Source organism: Canis lupus, chromosome 3 (genome assembly GCF_003254725.2).
Source record: "Canis lupus dingo isolate Sandy chromosome 3, ASM325472v2, whole genome shotgun sequence".
Lineage (NCBI taxonomy): Eukaryota > Metazoa > Chordata > Mammalia > Carnivora > Canidae > Canis > Canis lupus.
In genome coordinates this window covers 90928207-90947857 of record NC_064245.1, presented here as the reverse complement: position 1 = coordinate 90947857, position 19651 = coordinate 90928207, and the positions used below count along the sequence as shown (strand labels likewise).

The window sequence follows — 19651 nt, the reverse complement described above, 5'->3', positions numbered from 1 at the left end:
GATCCCCTAGGCTCCTGCCGTCTTGCCGCCCTCCTGGGGCTTTGTTCACTGCGTGGTTCGTATGCCACCTTGGCCCTTAGCAGTCGTACAGCTCTCGGCGGCTTGCTGAACCCTAAGGGATAAGGGTTTTTTATAGGAGGGCTGTGTGGATCGGGTGATAACATTTAAGTAAAGAATTGAATCCAGCGGCTGGCATCAGGGAATTCTTAGATAAATATTTTAAGATGAGCATAGCCACTGTGTTAAACGCTGTTTTGTGCTAAAGTGTTAACTCCTTCAATTTTCCCAGCAACCTTATGAAGAGGGTGTTATCATCACTGTCTAGTTTTACAAAGGGGGGAAATGAGACACGAAAAGTCTGATTAGCCTGAGATCCCACTGCAAGTTAGTGGCAGCGCTGGGATGGGAACTCGGCAGTGTAGCACCCGAGGCCCTGCTCACGACCGCCACTCGATATGACCTCTTGCTTTAAGAGTATACGTGTCTTCCTATATTCACTAAGCGGGCAAGCCCTGAGGAACCAGGCAGTACTACTGCTCCATTCTACACATGAAGGCAGGGAAGCCCAGGGTGCTAAGTGACCGCCCAGGCCATAAAACAAGTGAATACCCAAACTAGGACTCAATCCTGGTCTCTTCATTCCATTTTGCATCATTTGCAAGTAGAAGGGCCTTCCAGTATCTCTACTTTGGGATGTTTTTCAGGCTTCCTCTTGGGGTCTTGGGTGGATTTCAAGTGTTGTAAGGTGGCAAGGGGCATTTATATGCATTGCATGGTAACTATCAATCAATTTTTAAAGACTTTTCTTTAGGTCAATGATTTTATTTCAAGGGCTTTAGTTACAAGCCTTTGTGGATCTTCAGGATTCATTACAAGTGATTATATTTGTTATATATATATATATATATATATATATATATATATATATATACATTTTTAAATATTTTATTTATTTATTCATGAGAGACACAGAGAGAGGGGCAGAGACACAGGCAGAGGGAGAAGCAGGCTCCATGCAGGGAGCCCGACGTGGGACTCGATCCCGGGTCTCCAGGATCACGCCCTGGGCTGAAGGCAGGTGCTAAACGGCTGAGCCACCAGGGCTGCCCTATATTTGTTATATTTTAAATGCAGAGGAAAATGAGCCAAAAGCAAAAACTGAACAAAAGAGTAAAATAAAATCTCTATGCCTCTAAGTCTCTTAAGTTTCCTTAAGGCTTAATTCTCCTGATCTAACTTGGATTTCTAGCTCAGGTCCAGTAAGTACAAGCAGCACCATGCTTCAGGATGGCAAAATGGATTCATTCCCAAGGTGGAAAAGCAGCAGCTATAACACTGATCCCGACTTTCTAATTGTCCAATATGATAATACCAGAGATTCGTTCCTATGGAGAAAACCTTCCCCAGTGGACTTACCTGCTACTATTTGATAAGGACTGAATGGAGGCCTTAGGAACTTAGATTTTAGGGACGTTATCCATTAGCAGTTCATTGTCGGGGGTCTTCACAATAATTTCTCTCTCTGTTCCCTGAAGTTTCCGTATTGTAACATGGAGCTCCAGCAATTTTTTCCTGGCTCCTCTTTCCACTGTTGTTGCACTGAACCTGAGTAAGTATCACCACACATCAGGTGCGTGGGATGGCATCACAAGAATTCCCCTGCACGGCTTCAGCCTATCTTGGGATAAATCTCAACTCCACGAGTTGGCAAGGACAACTTCATCTCTTGAAGTGGTCCATTTGTTTCCTGAGACGGGGAACTCATCACATCCCCACCATCACTGTGATCACCCATAACGTTTCCTGAGAACGCACCATAGGCTGAGTGCTCTCCATATATGCCCTCTTTCATCCTTTCAACAACTTCATGAGGTAGTTATTATCACTCAAGTTTTACAGAAGAGAAAACAAAGGCCCAAATTAAAAAAAAAAAAAGAAAAAAAAAACTAGCTGATAGTTTTACAATAGTGGAGATAAAATTGAACCCAGTCCTTTATTGGTTCTGAGAGAAGTCTCTGTGGTTAACCTCTGCATCCTAATTGAGAAGCCGTGGTTAGAAGATGGCATCATTTCCACCAAGGGGATCAAGAGGAAGATTTATTTCTTCCTTCATATCTCAACACTCCGGCTGCTGACATAACCCAATTCCTTTATCATACCATGCTGGGAGCACAAGGACTTTTCCAGGTCCTGACAGTTTTGCAGTTACAATTAGTGAGTCTATACACATTGCTATCTTCCATTGCATATTTTAGAAGCAACATAGGCTTAGGCAGTAGAGGGGACTGTGATGTCATGCTGCTTGGATTTGAGGCTAAGTTCCCCAACCAGTTACCTGTATGACGATGGGCAAATTACTTTACTCTGTCCCCACACCTTCCAGATGGGGATGTTGTGAAGATTTGAAGAATTCGTAGGTGTCAAACACTACTGGACACTTGGTAAAGCCATATGAATGGGTTTTCTGTTAGTATCGTCACAAATTAGCCCAGCCTGATTTCCTGCCTCTTTCTGTATTCCTACTTCTCAGAGCACTGGGGCTGGTTGGGGCTGGTTGGGGCTGGTTGGGGCTGGTTGGGGCTGCCTGGGACTGGTTGGGGCTGGTTGGGGCTGCCTGGGGCTGGTTGGGGCTGGTTGGGGCTGCGTGGGACTGGTTGGGGCTGGTTGGGGTTGGTTGGGCCTGTTGGGGCTGGTTGGGGCTGGTTGGGACTGGTTGGGACTGGTTGGGGCTGCGTGAGACTGGTTGGGGCTGGTTGGGGTTGGTTGGGGCTGGTTGGGGTTGGTTGGGGCTGGTTGGGGCTGGTTGGGGTTGGTTGGGCCTGTTGGGGCTGGTTGGGGCTGGTTGGGGTTGGTTGGGGCTGGTTGGGGTTGGTTGGGCCTCTTGGGGCTGCCTGTCCTGAGACTGAATGTGCTTTAGTATTTCATTTCCATTTGGGGGCTCACTGTGGTTTCACCAAGAACCTGTCTCTCTTTCCCATCACTTGACCCATGTCCACACTGTTCCTGGATTTCTTGGTGCCACTTCCCTGCTTACAAGCCAGGATGGCTCCTTGGAGTTTCTCTTGTGGGGTCCGCACTTTGAGGCACACAGAAGTGAGCCTCACTCTACCTGCCCGTCCTTGACACCTGCCACTCAGAGTAGTTCTAGTCCCCCCTCCCCGCCCCAGCTACTTATCCTGCCCAATGTTCCAGCCCCTTGGAAAACTTGTCTCCCCAAGCGCCCCTTCCAGGGGTCTTTATCATTCCATTCCCTCTGTCCAGAAATCTCTTATCCAAAGGGCAAAGCCCCACTCATCCTTTTAGAAATGTTGTGTCTTTTGAGAAACATCCATAGGCCTCAGCTGGCCTTCCTCTTCTGGATTACCAGAACCTTATATACTTGGTTAGGTAACTGGGATGGTGCTAGTGGGCTCTGCTTTGCTGTTTACAAGCATGTCTTCTCCGTCATCTCTGTTCTGGGAGCTCAACGAGGGCAGAGGTGGAGACTGATGATCGTTTAAGAGCCACGCGGTGCAGTGGATTGGAACATGAGTGTGCAGCCCGATTTTCTGGATTTGAATTCTAATTTGCTAACTCCAAACCGTGTGTAACCACGAACAAGTCACGGTGTGGCTCTCCTGGCCTCAATTTCTTCATAGGTAAATTGGGGATAATAACAGAAACTGCCTCATAGGATTGTTCTGAGAATAAAATGAATTCATAGATGCAAAGAGCATGGAAGATAACGAGGCATCTTGTAAGCATCCAGAAATATTGGCTGTTAGTAGTAGATGGTGATGGTAGTGATGGTTATATCCCTGATGTCTGTTGCTGGACGTGGCCTGACATGGAGACTCAGCCACTATTTGGTAATTGAATAGAGGAATTCCAACTTTAAAAAAAATCTTTGATTCCATACGAATTCCCATTTTATATCCTACCCATGAAAATAACAAGTGAAGCCACTCTCATTTCTGAAAGTTTTCCCATGTGCATGATAAGCCCGGACCCTCTAGGCCTGAAACCTCCCTTTTGCCTGTTCCGTCCTCTCTGGGACCTGGAGTGTGGTCCTCACCCTCCGTCTTAGACCTGGGCCTCCATCAGCTGACAGCCCCAGCTCTTTGCTCTGGACTCTGCGCAGCCCCTGCCTGGATTCCCTGCCTGGCTTTGCCGTCCTCCCTCCCTCACAGGCCTGTCCTCCTGCTCACTGACTGCTTGTCTGGATGTGCCCCCCGTCGCCCATCTGTTCTGCAGCCCATTTATCTTCCTGGCCTGGCCTGGCCTCATCCCATCCCCGTTTGCTGCATCCCTTATAACTCAGAGTAGTTCTAGTTCCCCCTGGCCACAGGCCTCGTCCAGAGGGCTCACGGGGTTTCATCTAAACACATCTTACAACCGGGTAGTGAGGCGCGGGGAGGGCCAGTTCAGTTTGTAGTTTGGGTATCATCAGCTTCTTTTGCATTATTAAAAAGTATAACGCGAGGTATAGCTGTGTTCCTTCGAGGGTGTCCTGGTGGTGAGCTAGACGATGTTTGCGGAGGGTGAACGGTGAGTCTTACTCAAAATGGTTAATAGTAGCAGCTGAGCACCCCCAGATCCGAGTGGGTGCAGGACGCGAGCCATCAATTTAGTTGTAGCTGGAATGAACCGTCATGGAAGTTACTATTACAACACTCCTTCGGCGTCTATAATAAAACAATACTTATGATAAAACTTCTATGAAATACTTATAATAGAAACAATTATGGTTTACCTAAAAGTCAAAGTTGGGGGGACACCCTGAGAGTAGTTTGCTAAATCTGGCAGCCCCGTTTAACGGTGCCTCATTCCCAGCTATGCTAACCTGAACATCGGGTCCACTTTCTCGCCATAAAGTTGAAATTCTCCGCCTTTCTAGCACACAGGAGGTGCTCAAGAGCTGTTTGCTGTATTTTGTTTTATTTGAAGGAGAAGGACGGAAATCACAAAGTGAAAGTCAAACACAGGGAAAGCAGCATAACAGAACAGTGCAAGGGCCCCATTTCCAGACAGTCATGCGGCCTGTTGCTGCAGCGGAGACCTGCGTGCTTGTGACTCTCTCCCCAGGGAATGACCACGGGAATTTGGTTTATATCATATTTGGAAAAGCAGCAAATTGCTTGTCTGGAGACACTGAAGTGCAGCATTGTGGACGTTCCGGAAAGGCTCGCCCACGGCAGGGGCAGCTCTGCGTTGGCTTGGTTGGGTGGCACACGGGCCGTTCCCTAACAAGCTTTTCCAGTAGCCACGGTCCCAAGCTGTCACTTTTCCACCATGTGCAGTTTGCTCTAATCCCGGAGAAGGACCCTAACGAGGCCATCGGTGCCAGTCCGGGGGACACGGTGCGATTTAGCAAACTGCGTTGAACCACGCGGCGTCTGTGGGCCTGGTGGGTGGAGCCCCTGGCAGGGCATTTCAGGTGATCTGGAGGCGATGCCGCCCTGATTCCCTGCATCCCAGCCACACCGGGCCCTTCGGGCTCCCCACTGGGCCATGTTCTCTCAGGACTGCCACGTCTTTGCTCCTGCCAGTGCTCCGGCCCCAGTGCTCCTGTCCCAGTGCTCCTGCCAGTACTCCTGTCCCAGGTGCTCCTGCCAGTGCTCTGGCCCTAGGTGCTCCTGCCAGTACTCCTGCCGCAGGTGCTCCTGCCAGTGCTCCGGCCCCAGTGCTCCTGCCAGTGCTCCGGCCCCAGTGTTCCTGCCAGTACTCCAGGCCCAGGTGCTCCTGCCAGTGCTCCGGCCCCAGGTGCTCCTGCCAGTACTCCTGCCGCAGGTGCTCCTGCCAGTGCTCCGGCCCCAGTGCTCCTGCCAGTACTCCGGCCCCAGGTGCTCCTGCCAGTGCTCCTGCCCCAGTGCTCCTGCCAGTGCTCCGGCCCCAGGTGCTCCTGCCAGTGCTCCTGCCCCAGTGCTCCTGCCAGTGCTCCGGCCCCAGGTGCTCCTGCCAGTACTCCGGCCTCAGGTGTTTTCCTCCATCCGTGCTCCACGGCAGGTCCTAGGCCTCCTCCCACATTTCCCTGCAAAGTCTCCAGTGCTCTGTGTGACATTCCCCAGCTTCTGATCTCCTCTCACCTGAGCCCCTTTCTACCTATGCTAATGCCCAGATGGGCGGGGGGAGACCCCCCATTTTTGGGGCTCCACATGAGTCAGAGATCTTTATGTGTTGGGAATTGCATCCAGCTATGAAGAACAGGAACTTTCCAAAAAATGGCTCAAACCAATGGGGAGTTTCATTTTTCTACTTAAATGTGTTGTCCAGGGCTGGCCTTGTAGGGCCGGTGTGCTTAGCTCTGACGGACAGGAGGCTCCTCGTTTTTTCAGATGTGCCGTCCATGATCCTGCATCCCGGCCCAGGGAGCGTTTATTTCTGGGAGATTGTCAGGGCTGGGGCCGTCCCATTCATTACCCTGGTATTTTTGTCATTGTTCACATCCTCATGGCACAGAAAATAATGACTATGCACTAAAAGCTTATTAAATGAATGATAATTCATGAATAACTAATGGAGAATTTGTCACTTGGAGAAAAGGGGAAAATATATATTTGATCATTATAAATAAACCTCAAAGCCCAGATCTATGGAATTAAGAAGACTATTTAGTGCTCTCCCATATTTCATTTAGATATTTTGGTTTATTTGAGAAAATATCCATTTTTTAGGCTCTTACTGTGTTGATTTGAAAAATGAGCTTAAAATATAGCCTCCAAGTTAGACCATAATGTATTCCTAAAACACATGTTATAAAGTGGAATGTGCTTCTTATGGAAACAATATTATAATTGACACTTATATTTTCAACCAAGGATTTGTCAACAAATAAATCACAGAAATGGTGATTAGTATGTCATAAAAACACAAAGCCAGAACAATAATTTAAAAGTGTAAAATTGTGCCTTATGTCCTAGAAAATGAACATACACTCACAGTAAATATTTATGAAACAAAGGGTCCAACTGTACTGTAAATTGTATATTTTACACACAAAATGCAACGCTCTTGTGCCGTAAACATGACTTAAAACTAACATGCTGGTGTAATGATCCTTGAAGGGTTTGGAGTAGATCCCACTGATCCCGTAACCTCCGGGCTCACCACAATCCCTGTCCCATAGAAAGTCCTCAGCAAATGTCTGTGCATGGAATTAAGCTGAGACGTCCGTGCAGCGTGCACACAGCCCTGTCACGCCCTTCGTCTTTTTACTTTCTCAATCATCCTTCCATGTCGTTAGTTGTGTGCAGAGCATCCCGATTTACGGGTAAACTGAGGCCTGTAACGACTTAGTGACTCGTTTTCTCAAGGTCAGAAAGTCAAGTCGCGGGGCCAAATCTCCAAGTTCCAAAGGCTTGCGGGTGGCCTCGCGCAGGCATCCGGATTCCCATGGCCCGGGTCTGCGGCGAAGCTCCAATCTCCAGGCTCCTTTTCTCTTAGTAGGTTTTCTTGGGCTAGAAACGTTCCACGCCGTATTATCCATCTTAGTCGTGGGGCTGCTATCGACGAGCATGATGGAAACGGGTGTTTTTCTCAACAAGTGGTAGTTTCCACAGGAAAACGATTTATCCCTAATTCTTTATTTTTATTAAGAATCGTAGTTTGCTCTCAGGACGAAGAAGGGCCGCCACATCGTCTACATAGCGATGAGCAATACATTTAGTCCACTTGGCCTTCGGGTCGGGACTCCAAACACTTCCCATTCCACGGGAAACTGCACACAGTAACCGTCACCAAAAGCTGTGGTTTTATACAGCCCCGGGGCGTCTTCCGAGGATCGCTAACGTGGGAGGGCCACGGGATGCCAAGAGGGCATCGCCCACCGCACAGTCGGCGCCTCGCCGCGTTCAAAGCCGTGACTTCTGAGTCTAGACTGTGCATCATTGTTCCAGTCCCTTCTCTGCTTCTTGCCAGGAGAGTGGTCTCAGCGAGTTACTGAATCCGCTCTGGGTCATGGTTTTCTCATCAAAAAATGGGGACGAGCATGGTCCCTACCTCTTACGACTGTGAGGGTTGAACGTATGAAAGTAGGCCAAGCATTGCTTGGCAGGAAGGGGGTGTCTGACGAGTGGGAGCAGGGACTCTTGCTGGTTTTATATTTCGAGCGATGGTGGCATCTCTCATGGTCTGCCTAAAATGTGTGGGGAGTTCGGAAGCAAGATAATTGCTTTTATTATGGGATGTTAGTAAAACCCAAATTAATGGTATCTGAATGCAGATTGAATTCCTGTCATACACAACGCAGAGTGTGGGTTCGGTTTATCACAATCGTGAGAGTCACAAACGGAGCCAAAGCTGTGCTTACCCCCGGCTCGTAAACCGTGCACGCGGGTGATCCTCTGTGTTCACCGCGCCTTTTGCTCACACAGTTGACACATTGCAGGCGCTCGATAAATATTTACTTTTGTAAAGATTTTTTTTTGTAAAGATTTTATTTATTTGTTCATGAGAGACACAGAGAGAGAAGCAGAGACACAGGCAGAGGGAGAAGCAGGGTCCACGCAGGGAGCCCGACGTGGGACTCAATTCCAGGTCTCCAGGATCAGGCCCTGGACTGAAGGCGGCCTAAACCGCTGAGCCACCCGGGCTGCCTATTTTTTTAAAAAGATTTGAAAAATTTACTTATTCATGAGACACACAGAGAGGGGCAGAGACACAGGGAGAGCGAAAAGCAGGCTCCTTGCAGGGACCCCAATGCGGGACTCGATCCCGGGACCCCGGGATCACGCCCTGAGTGGAAGGCAGACGCTCAACCACTGAGCCCCCCAGGTGCCCCTCAATAAATATTTCTATAATTAATGAGTAGATAAATGAGCAAAATAATTACTAGCATTTCCACAAGTCTGACTTGTGATTAAGTCACCCCACGGCTACCCAGTACACGAAGTAAGCCGCTGTAGGAGGTGACCACACTGATGGTACTACTAAATGTGCAAACCTGATATGTAGATGAACTCTCGTGAAATACAGTTCTTTTGAAGTTTATAAGGATATGATGCTCTACAAATTTTATTAGTGCTAATTGTTGGTCTCTCAATCACTGCAATCCCAATATTTCCACATTACCTCTGCTCTGGTTAATCATAGAAACCATAATAGAAAAAAAAAAGAGGCTATAATTTAATGCATCTACATCTGCCGTGATGGAATGGGTATCTGTGCCTGTTAAGTAGGAGCTAAATGTTTAAAAAAATGTATTTAAATATGATCTTTGCAGAGTGCAATGACTCTTTCTGAGTAGAGACCTTCGTATTTCATGTTCCGTCTCTGTCCCGAAGATTTTGTTGCTGCCCAACCATTAATAATTCACAAGTAAGGGCAGCCCGGGGGGGCTCAGCAGTTTGGCGCCGCCTTCAGCCCAGGACCTGACCCTGGAGACCCGGGATCGAGTCCCGGGTCGGGCTCCTTGTATGGAGCCTGCTTCTCCCCCTGCCTGTGTCTCTGCCTCTCTCTCTCTCTCGTGAATAAATTAAAAAAATAATAATAATTCACAAGTAGCTTCTTCAGGAGTCATGCACCGGGGTCATTTTGGGTGGTTCCCCTCTGGCTGCTTTACTAGCTTCAGGAGAGGTGAAAGAAGCGCCCCTTTCCTTGCTGAGCGCTTGGTGAGGCACGACCTAGGGGTTTGACGCCTCTGCCATAAGGCGCATCCCAAGCAGCGAGCCACTGTGTTCGTTTGAAGAGCACGTGGAAGCGCGGGACCCTGTGTGCGGGCGGGTCCTGCCAACGTGCGGTGCTCTCGGGTCCTCAGGTTTTCTTCGCTTATTGGCTCTTGGGAACTGGACGCTTTGCCACATCAACGACGTTAGCAAATGAGACGGAGAAAGCACGACCTCCCGGCCTCCCTCCCCACTCCGCATCCTGCAACCGCCGTTTCTGTGGAAAACCTCATTCCACACCCAGCTCTTCCCCGTGCTCAGTCCTGTGCTTTGGTAGGACACACGAACTCATTAAAGGGTGCGTGGACCAGTGATGTCAGAAAGGTTTCTCCGGGGCAGCCCTAGGACTGAGGCCGCCATCTGTGTCTGATCCTCTGTGTAGGGCCCCGAATGCCAAGGAAGACTTTTGGATGCATCGGGCCTTACAGCAGGAGACCTTACAGAAGGTCCTCATCCCAAGGGTCTGTGGCTTGAAGGGAGGAATACAGTCATATCCTCGGTGACGGGAGGTTCTCGCCATGGGATACTCTGGGCGCCGGGACCGGTGCCACGTCCTGACCTTATGCCCGTCGTCTCATGGAATCCTCAGAGCACCCGTTTTAGGATGAAGAGCCCAGGGCTGGGAATAAGCAGCTCGTCTAAGGTCACAGACCAGCAGGGCTCAACCCCGAGTGTCCTGGCTCCTGTTTCTGTTTCCCTCTCTTCCCCTGCCCGGTCCCCGCCCCCTGTAAACCACTGTGCTTTGGTGACTGGGCTGTCCCTGCAGAAGAGGCCACACGCAGTCCTGTTGCTCTGTTGAGCACAGCAGGGAAGGCGCATCCGGCCGCCCGCTGTCTGTGGGTTCAGGCCACGCTCATGTCACCCTCTTCTGCAGAAGCAAATACCCTGCTCTCTGCCCATGACCCCTGGTTCTCTTTCTGATCGTTTGTAAACACGACGAGGCAAGGATATGATTAATCACCAAACTTCAAACTCCAGTTTGGGGAATGTGATTAATTATCAACCTTCAAGCCTATTGCAGGCATAGGGTTGTGATACTATTTTATATTTGCTGGTTGGTTTGTTCTGGTTTTGTTGGCGTTTTAGGGACCCTCTTTCTTTTTAATGACAACAGATCCTTCTGCAAACAGCACTAAATGAACAAGATCAATTAAAATACAGGAGGGAAAAAAAAAAAACCCAAACCAACCCTTGCCCTTGGGAACGGAGCCTCTGACAACTGCATATAAACCCTCCTTAAGCCGAGCTTGCCGTGAGCTGGCTGGACAAAGTGACATTTGCACAGAAATGCCCTGCAGGCGAAGGAAACCAGAGTTGAAACTGAGCCACCATAAACATTGCGGCTCATAAACCTGAAAACAGGAAGGGTGACCTTTCCAAAGGCTAGAAATGCACTTTTCAGCCTCTAACATTCAGACAATTTTTGGTGTCAAAATCTCCTCGAGCTCCAAGTTACTGTTTTTATAAACGTGGCCAAGTCAAAGCCCACGGTAGCCGAAAGCTTGGGTCTTCACATGGAGCCGGCACGGGGCCCGGCTCTTCCCGGGAGGGGCCCGACTGGCCGGTGGGCGTCTCTGAAAGCCCTTTGCCACCATCGTTTCTGTTTACAGTTGACGTTAAAGTCAATCGGAGGAGGACAATCATCATATGGTCTCACTCATAAGGGGAATATAAGAAATAGTGAAAAGGGATCATAGGGGAAAGGAGGGGAAGTGAGTGGGAAAAATTAGAGGGAGACAAACCATGAGAGACTCCTAACTCTGGGAAAGGAACAAGGGGTAGTGGAAGGGGAGGTGGGCGAGGGGTTGGGGTGACTGGGTGATGGGCACTGAGGGGGGCACGGGATGGGATGAGCACTGGGTGTTACACTATATGTTGGCAAATTTAATTAAATTAAAAAAATGTAAAGAAAAAAAAGAAGAATTGCAGACATGACTGTCCAACCCTCTTACCCTTTGCCGCCGTGTCCATCCCCAGCTAGGCCAACCTTCCTAACAATCCACTTTCCTCGAAAGATGCTAGAGCAGTAACGACTCAGGATTACTCAGTTCTCAGAAGATTTGGGGACAAACTTGGGGTTCAGGGAACCAGGAGGGTTTAGTGGAAGGACAAGGAGGCTTGGCGGCCTGCGTCCAGCTGCCTGATGGGCTCTCACCAGAAAGGAGGCGGTAGCGGGCCCTGGGCCTCTGATTGCTCGGCTCCCTTTACCAGCCCTGTGGTCTCGGCTCCTGGCCCCCGTGTTCTGGGCTTTGCAACGGCTCACACCCGAAATCCCCCCTCCGAGGACTCTCCCAGGCTGCGGAGCTGCAGTGCCCACAGATGCACAAGGACACGGGCAGGGGACGGGTAGGGCCTCAGAGTCAACGTCAGTAGTCGAGGGTAGTTGACTTAGTAGTTTGTGTCGGTGCAAGGCCATGTAAGGCCGTGGAGCCCCCCTTGGCCCAAGCAGGGCAGGGGTGGGGGGGTGATTTGTGCTCCGGAGCTCTCCCTTGCAGAGGGCCCGGCTCCCCTCCCAGGGACTTCGCCCGTCCCTGCACCTTTACTGGTGCCCTCCTCCTCCCCCGACAAGTTCCCCGGGAGCATCGCCGTCATAAATCACCAGCACAAAAATCCTTACTCAACGTCTGCTTCCGAGTAAGGGTTATTCGGTTAATTCTGAAAAATAAGATTAGGGCCGGCGGACAACGGTTAGAAGACTTGGCCTCAACACAAGAAGACTTTTTACAAATTGCATATCTCACATGTGATTTCTGAGAAACTACCCAGAAATATTTAACCAGGGGCTGGATGAGTAATTTCTGGTGCCTTGGAGGAGTTCGTGTCCCGGGTATGAGGCCTCCGCTCTCTCTCTGGGTCGAGCCGGGAGTGCAGGCGAGCGGGCTGTGCGGTGGGGCAGCTGCGACAGGTGAGGGACGTTATGTTAAACTGGCTCCAAGGTAACACCTGTGGGAGAACCGCACCTTACAGGAATGTGAGAGACCGATTAATGCAGAAAACATTTGTTATTCCAAAAGGGGGAGAGCAGGCTGGTGACTGGGGACCGGTACACACAGGGGATGACACACAGAGGCGGTTCGGGCCTCGCCGTGGCCGAGCGGAGTTTCTATCGACCTGGTCAGTGATGCTTGCAACCCTTCGGCTTTCCTCGGATGGCCTCCACCTTCGAGGGTGGGACACACCCCCCCCCCCCCGACACGACAAGATCAGTAACTGCTCCGACACCACCTCGCCCCCCGCACAGCCTTCGGTGGCTCCCCTCTACCCAGAGCTTAGAACCTCCATTTCGCGGCTGGGCAGGTGCAGGTTCTCACACAGGCCTGGGGACAGGTTTGATGGCGGCGGAGACCGTTTTTGTCTTGTCTGCGTCCCGAGAGAGAGGAAGGGGCCTCATACGGGGCCGAGTTCAACCGGTACGAGGGAGCGTCACGTTAGGAGAGGGTGGTGGGCGGGTTAGAGACTAACAGGAAAGAGAAAAGCAAAACAATCATGAGAAGCCAAGTTTTGGGGGAAAATCCCCCAACAAATCCTCAAGTTAAAAAGTTGAAAAAGAAGGAATACTAGGATTGCCCTGAGGGGAACTAATAAAGGTGGGCGTGAAATACTTCTCAGAGCAGAGCTGAGAAAATTTCCGCCAAATGGCACCTTCCCAGAAGTACCGGGTGGTTGGGAACTTTGATATTCCCACTTCCTGGCCTCAATCTGACTACGTAAAATCGAGATTCGTTTGTAATCACTTTGTACTACCCTCGTTTCTCCGGGTTCCTCCAAGTCCTTTACTCATTGATTTTACTCATGTAACCGTCCTCATCTCAGCCAAACCAAATTCTACTCATCCCTAAGGGCCAGCATTGGGCTCCTCACTGCAGGATTTTTCAGTCATTCCAGACTCTTAATATCTGTTGAAACCAAACCACAGTTCTCATACCATTTATTTGACCCGTATCGTGAAATGCTTTCAGGGATTTTCTCATTCTTTCTTTTTTTTTAAATTTCTTTTTCATTTATTTATGATAGTCACAGAGAGAGAGAGAGAGAGGCAGAGACACAGGCAGAGGGAGAAGCAGGCTCCATGCACCGGGAGCCCGACGTGGGGCTCGATCCCGGGTCTCCAGGATCGCGCCCTGGGCCAAAGGCAGGCGCCAAACCACTGCGCCACCCAGGGATCCCTCATTCTTTCCTATATGGCAGCTTGCACATCGGGTTCGCATGTATTTATCTCTTGCGTGCTACGTGAAGTTGCTTAGGCCTTGACCTCCCAAGTGGATCTCAATCCAGGGAGCCACCCACCATCTATGCAAATTACATCCATTTGGGTTATAAGATTTTCACCTAAGAAAATAAACGCTCTGTGTTGAGGGTTTAGGAAAGATTCCCGGCGACTGGTGTGTGTCAGGGAGCCTTGATGGCAGCTGGGGAGAAGAACCCAGCAGTTGGAGGGCGTAACAGACTCAGAACCTTCAGGGTGAGCATGTAGCCTCCGCAGAAGAAAAACCCATGGTAACAGCAATAATCGGTAATAATAATTAGCACCGTGCTAAAGGCTTTACTTAGGTGATATCACTTAATCCTTCAACAATAAATTTCATTTTGTTGGTAGGTATTATAATTCTCATCCTAAAGATGAGGAGGTTGAGGCTTAAAAATGATCATTAATTCACCCAAAGTCATGTACGCTGTTGAGTAGTGGAGACTAGATTCCAAGAGTGTTTTAAGTGTGTTATATACACTGTTCCAATAGCAAGATTATGTGTGACATTTACAGTTTCGAAGGAATGTGAAAATTTGTCTCTTGCGGGTTAGCTGCTCTGTCAAAGATTTGGGAGCTGTAAGACCCTAATGGAGCAGAGACGACAACTTATGATGTAAATGCTCAGTTTTGTTTCTTATTTTCACCTCCTGTTCAGGCCCTTTGTATTCCCTCCCAGCACCCACATGTAAGGCATTTCTTTGGAGCATCATTTAGTGCTCGTCCAATGGCTTCTGCGATTCCGAGGAGCCCCTTGGGGTAGTGGAGGGGACCACGGGGACAGACGTCTGGTCCTTGCTTCTACTACCTAGAGTTGCAGGCTCCTGAGACTGGAGGTCAGGGGGACTCTGGCTTTATCTGAGTTGCTTAATTATGTGAAAACACAGAACTATACCAAATGATACACGGCTGATCATTAATTAGAGGTTTGAGAAATATAAACATTTATTACATTATTCTCCATACTTTTCTCCATTTTTACTTCATACAATGATATATGTTTTTGATTAAATTTGTTAGAAAGTTTCTATTTTCCTTTGAATTTTATGAACAGAAAAAAAAACAAAAACAAAGCTAAAGCCAAACAAAACTATGATGTTTTTGCCCCACCATCATGCTATTTTAAGACTAGTAAAATACAGAGGACATAATTTCAGAATTAAGATGAATCATTTAGTTCCTGAAAACCTCATTTTATCCTCTTTATTGTCTATTTCTTTTCCTTGGTGTGGTGAGAACTTTGTCACGGCCTTTACCCAGCTACGTACTGGCGCTTGGGACATGTTGAAATGGACAATGTTAAGCTCACTTGTGCCCTCCTGTTGTGTCTCTGAAACATCTGGGGTCTTTATATACAGACAAAGCGGAGGAGAATTTAAGGCACTTGACTGCCTCAAGACAAGTTTCACTATACTTTTGACCTGGATTCTGTTTTGGGTTCACATGAAATTATTTATCCATTGACCCCCATCAAGCTTTCTGCCTTCGCTCCCTCCCTTCTCTCAAGTTTGGTGCATCAATCACATATGAAAAAGTCTACGGGGATCCCTGGGTGGCGCAGCGGTTTGGTGCCTGCCCTTGGCCCAGGGCGCGATCCTGGAGACCCGAGATCGAATCCCACATTGGGCTCCCGGTGCTGCTTCTCCCTCTGCCTATGTCTCTGCCTCTCTCTCTCTCTGTGTGTGACTATCATAAATAAATAAAAATTAAAAAAAAAAGAAAAAGTCTACATACAAATATAAATGACACAACCAGATCGCGTAGAAATGCACGGTGAATCCACAGACCCAGCGTCTGGATATTTGTCGAAGGAAGAATAACGTTACAGTCAGCAACTCTCGCACCGTGGCATCGACTGGCATCTCCCACACCATGAAGTGTTTAGCTCATTAACTCTCTGCAAAATTGTGTCTCCCAGCCATAACCTGGTCTTTCTGATTGTTCTCAGAAGCAAACTGTGTCCAGGGTAGCAGGTTTTGCTCAGCTGGGGATGCTCTGTCGTGAGCTTTTCCCCTTGCTGTCCATCACAGCTTGGGTTTGGCAATTATTAGGAGTCGTGGCATGAAGCGGTGACTCCCTGTAGTTCATTGAGAGAGTGGGGCTTTGTAATGGGGGGACGAAGCCAGGGATCCGACGGTGGCTCTGAAATCTGTGGAGCTTTATTGTTGTGAGTTCGTGGTGTCAAGTTTGGTTCTGTTGCCATGGTGTTTGGTTACTTGGATTGTTTGTTTTAGCTTTTGTAAATGTGCCCAGATATGGGATGTGCATTCAGTCCCCTGAAAGGAGGCTGAGGAAGTACGGTGAAAGAGGAAATAATTACACTCTGGTTTGGGAGTGAGTCAGAATCCCAAGGTATTATTTATTACTTGGGTTCATATAAATGCACTCCTCAGCTTCCTTTTCAGAAATGAATTTCTGCTTTCATTTCGTGGTAATCAATATTTGCAGCCCTGATCCCTGCAATCAAACATGGAACTCAGATTAACATTCAAACTAACAATATTTAAACAGGAAATTTGAACTTGATATGAGGATTACAGTCTTTACCCTTCAAACAAGACAAGGTTTACATAATCAGCCTTCATAATATCTTTTGCCAGTGCCTGACATTTTCCCCGGGTTTTGGCCTTTCCACTTTCAATGTGATGTTCTGAACGAAAATTATTACCTACTAAACAATTTTTTTCCCCATTTCTTCATCTAAAACTTGCACAAGATGACCTGCTCCTTAGTTTTCTAACCAGAGATTCAATGGCTGTCTCTACGTGGATCCAGGAAAATAAGTGGAGCTTCCCTGCACCAAATGTGAGTCCTAATTGTTTAAAATCCCACGTGCAATACTTCAGAATCCTGAAGCTTTCCCAAAGAGCAAATTTCAACAAACGAGGTGAACCAACGTAAGGGGCCTGGTATAGATTGCCAGTGTGGATCTTCATTTATTTATTCATTTATGCATGCATTGTTCTTTCATTCTTGCCTTCATACATTTCATAATGCATATATTCACCTGTTTAGTCACAAGTTAATCGTCATGCATTCAACAGGATTCACTGTATGAGGTACCAGGCAAAAGGGGTAGAGTGGGGAATTAGAGATAAATAAGATTTACCTTAAAGGGGGACACAGAGCAAATGGAGAAAAGACGTGAGCCCACCTAGTAACAGCAGGCTGCATTACAGTCCTGAACGGAGATAGTTTTGAAGCATTACAGCTCTGAAAAATAGGGGTTTATTTTAACTTGAGTGTTGGTGAAGACAGCTGGAAAAGACCTTATGGAGGGCATGGATCTCCATCTGGAACCTAAAGATTGTTCATTCATTCATTCATTCATTCATTTTTGAGGGAGAGGAGGAGCGGAGGGAGAGGGAGAGGGAAGGAATCTTAAGTGGGATTCATGCCCAGTGTGGAGTCCAACTCGGGGCTTGATCTCATGACCCTAAGATCATGATCTGAGCTGAGATCAAGAGTCAGACGCTTAATGGACTGAGCCCCCCAGGTGAGCCTGGAACTTACAGATAATCTGGTTTTGTCTGGGAGATAAATAAATTGTAGGGAATTTCGGGCAGAGGGAACTGGGCAAAGGTAATGATTTCTAATAAAAAAAAATGATTGAGTTTAGAAATTTTCCAAGTTGAGATTCACTCATGTACCTTTTAGCTTTTATCTAAATGATGCCCAACAACTGGCTAGACTGAACATTTTCCATGATCAGATGATTTCCTTGGCACATCATAGACAGAGCCACAGGGGAGCTAAGTGATCTACCATGTTCTACTCTGTAAATCTTGGAGTCTCAGGGGGAACTGAAATCTGTCTTCTGACTTGTCTTTGCCTACTACCCAGCATTCTCATTCTTTTTCCAGTGAATAACAAACAGACCCTGCAAGTTTGGGTTGCAGTAGACCGGAATCCACACTAAAAGTTTGCTTTAATGTAACACGTTGCTTTAAACGTCTAACACTTGCTTTGGTTCACAAATCAATTAAATATTGATGACTCCTAACACCATATCCCAGACGCTCTTCTGAGTCCTTCCTGCACATCCTCAACTGCTTCCTAGACACCTCCCCAGAAATGTGCCACAGAAGCCACAAATTTCCAAGCTAAACAGTGCATCTGCTCTCTTTACTGGCTCCCTCTATTTTCTACCTTAAAGTCATCGCCGATAAAACACGGAGGGAGCATCGGAGTTACCACCGTTGTCCTCTTCTCCTTTGACCACTCTCTGTGGCCATCTAACCTGTGTCTTACCAATTGTAGTCACACCCAATTCTGTGGCCTCCAGTTTCACCCCACTCTAATCCACTAGTGTTTAAGAAAAGTTGCTCTTCTCATTCCTGTCGAGGTTCTCAGAACGCTTCTTTCTTATTTTGCCACAATCTCTAAATCCTTGAATACGGACATTTTGAGCCACCAATCAAATAAATTGCTGTTCTCCCAAAACACCATGTCTTTTTTTTTTTTTTTCTTTTCTCCTGGGAAACAGACCTGAAGCAGATCCTGTGTGATTCCTGCTAAAACACTCTCAGAAAGATTTTTCTCAGCTACTTCTTTGTTTGACCAATATGTTGCCTGCACCACAGTGAGAACACGTGAAATAGCAACTGACAGTTTGTTTATGAGCAATCATTTCTTGTTCATCTTGTGTCATCCTCTTCTTCTCAAATAATTAGTGCAATACTTGGTATAGTTTAGCTTGAACAATTGCCAAATCTATGGTAATCTTTCTGAATATTGCACGTTGACTTGAATGCAATAAGATGCCGCTGGATTTCTCAGGAATAACTTTATATTTGTGGAATTCGGACTCTATAGCATCTTCTAAATCAGGTGTTATTCTGGGAGTCAGTATAAAGGTTCTTTGAGAGAGGGAGAGAAAACTACCCAACATTCAGTAGGACCAGTTCCAGAAGAGGTTATGTTTCTATACGGCTCCAACATTTGTGACATCTAGACTCTTATTTTTAGTACCTGCTCCAAAAATTGGAGCCAACCATTTTAATCTCTGTTGTCGGGGTGTCCTAGAGATGGTTGATACTGAAGATCTTTTTAAAATTGAATAACATCAGAAGCGTTGGATAGTATTGTTATTATTGATGCTGAGAGTTACCCTATCCTAAGTCTTTATCTCAAAGTTAGAAAAAAAAAAAACAAAACAAAACTTAGGCTGCAGTCATTAAAAAATTTTTAAAGCAATCCTCCGAATCAACTTGTGCTGTTTAATTATTTAATTCTGACTGTTTGAGAGCCTAATGATGGACCTAAGCCTTGCTGACTTTAATGAAGTCCAATTTCAAATCTCATTTTAAAAAGAATCAAGGGAAATTTCTGCTCCAGTCTTATTTGGCAAGACTTCTCCACCTCCATTTTTCTCTTTTGTTGAATGAGCATTATCAATTAGCTGTGAAGAAGTTCCTAGAAAAAAAAATTGTTATTAATTTAATGTACATTTATTAGTCACTTAGATAATGGGAAAGTTTGGATGCAGATTCAATTATCAAGTCCCCTTACATTTTCAACAGTATCTGAATCAAGAAGAATGGTCCATTAATTACCTGTATTGTCAAGAGAGTCACTCAGGAGACTTTGGAAGAAAAGGAGTATTCATTAGTAGAAACAGAAAATGGATGGAGCTTGAGTTCTTCATTTCTCGGTTTCATGCCAACTTTGAAAATGGCCTCGCTGCAACTCTTAGCAGTAGATTCCTGTAATTACAGAGGACTTAATAATGTGTCTAGAACATCAGGATATGGCTTGCATTGTC

At 47.2% G+C, this 19651-nt stretch overlaps 2 long non-coding RNA genes across 4 annotated transcripts in view; one reads left to right on the top strand and one right to left on the bottom strand.

The window, feature by feature from the left end:
* Positions 1-12219: 12219 nt before the first annotated feature.
* On the bottom strand, positions 12220-16067 carry LOC112653686 (uncharacterized). The gene is made up of 3 exons (XR_003132375.2): positions 15622-16067; positions 12918-13098; positions 12220-12584 (listed from the first exon to the last, which is right to left on the bottom strand). It is a non-coding gene; the product is annotated as an uncharacterized LOC112653686 (long non-coding RNA).
* Positions 12449-19651, top strand: part of LOC112653685 (uncharacterized) — a 29151-nt gene continuing 21948 nt past the window's right edge. Inside the window, exon 1 of one of the 3 annotated variants that reach the window (XR_007409996.1) lies at positions 12449-12546. This is a non-coding gene — a long non-coding RNA (uncharacterized LOC112653685). Of the gene's footprint in view, positions 12547-16006; positions 16693-19651 lie in introns of those variants that run through there. The other 2 variants (XR_007409997.1, XR_007409995.1) reach the window with 2 other exon arrangements.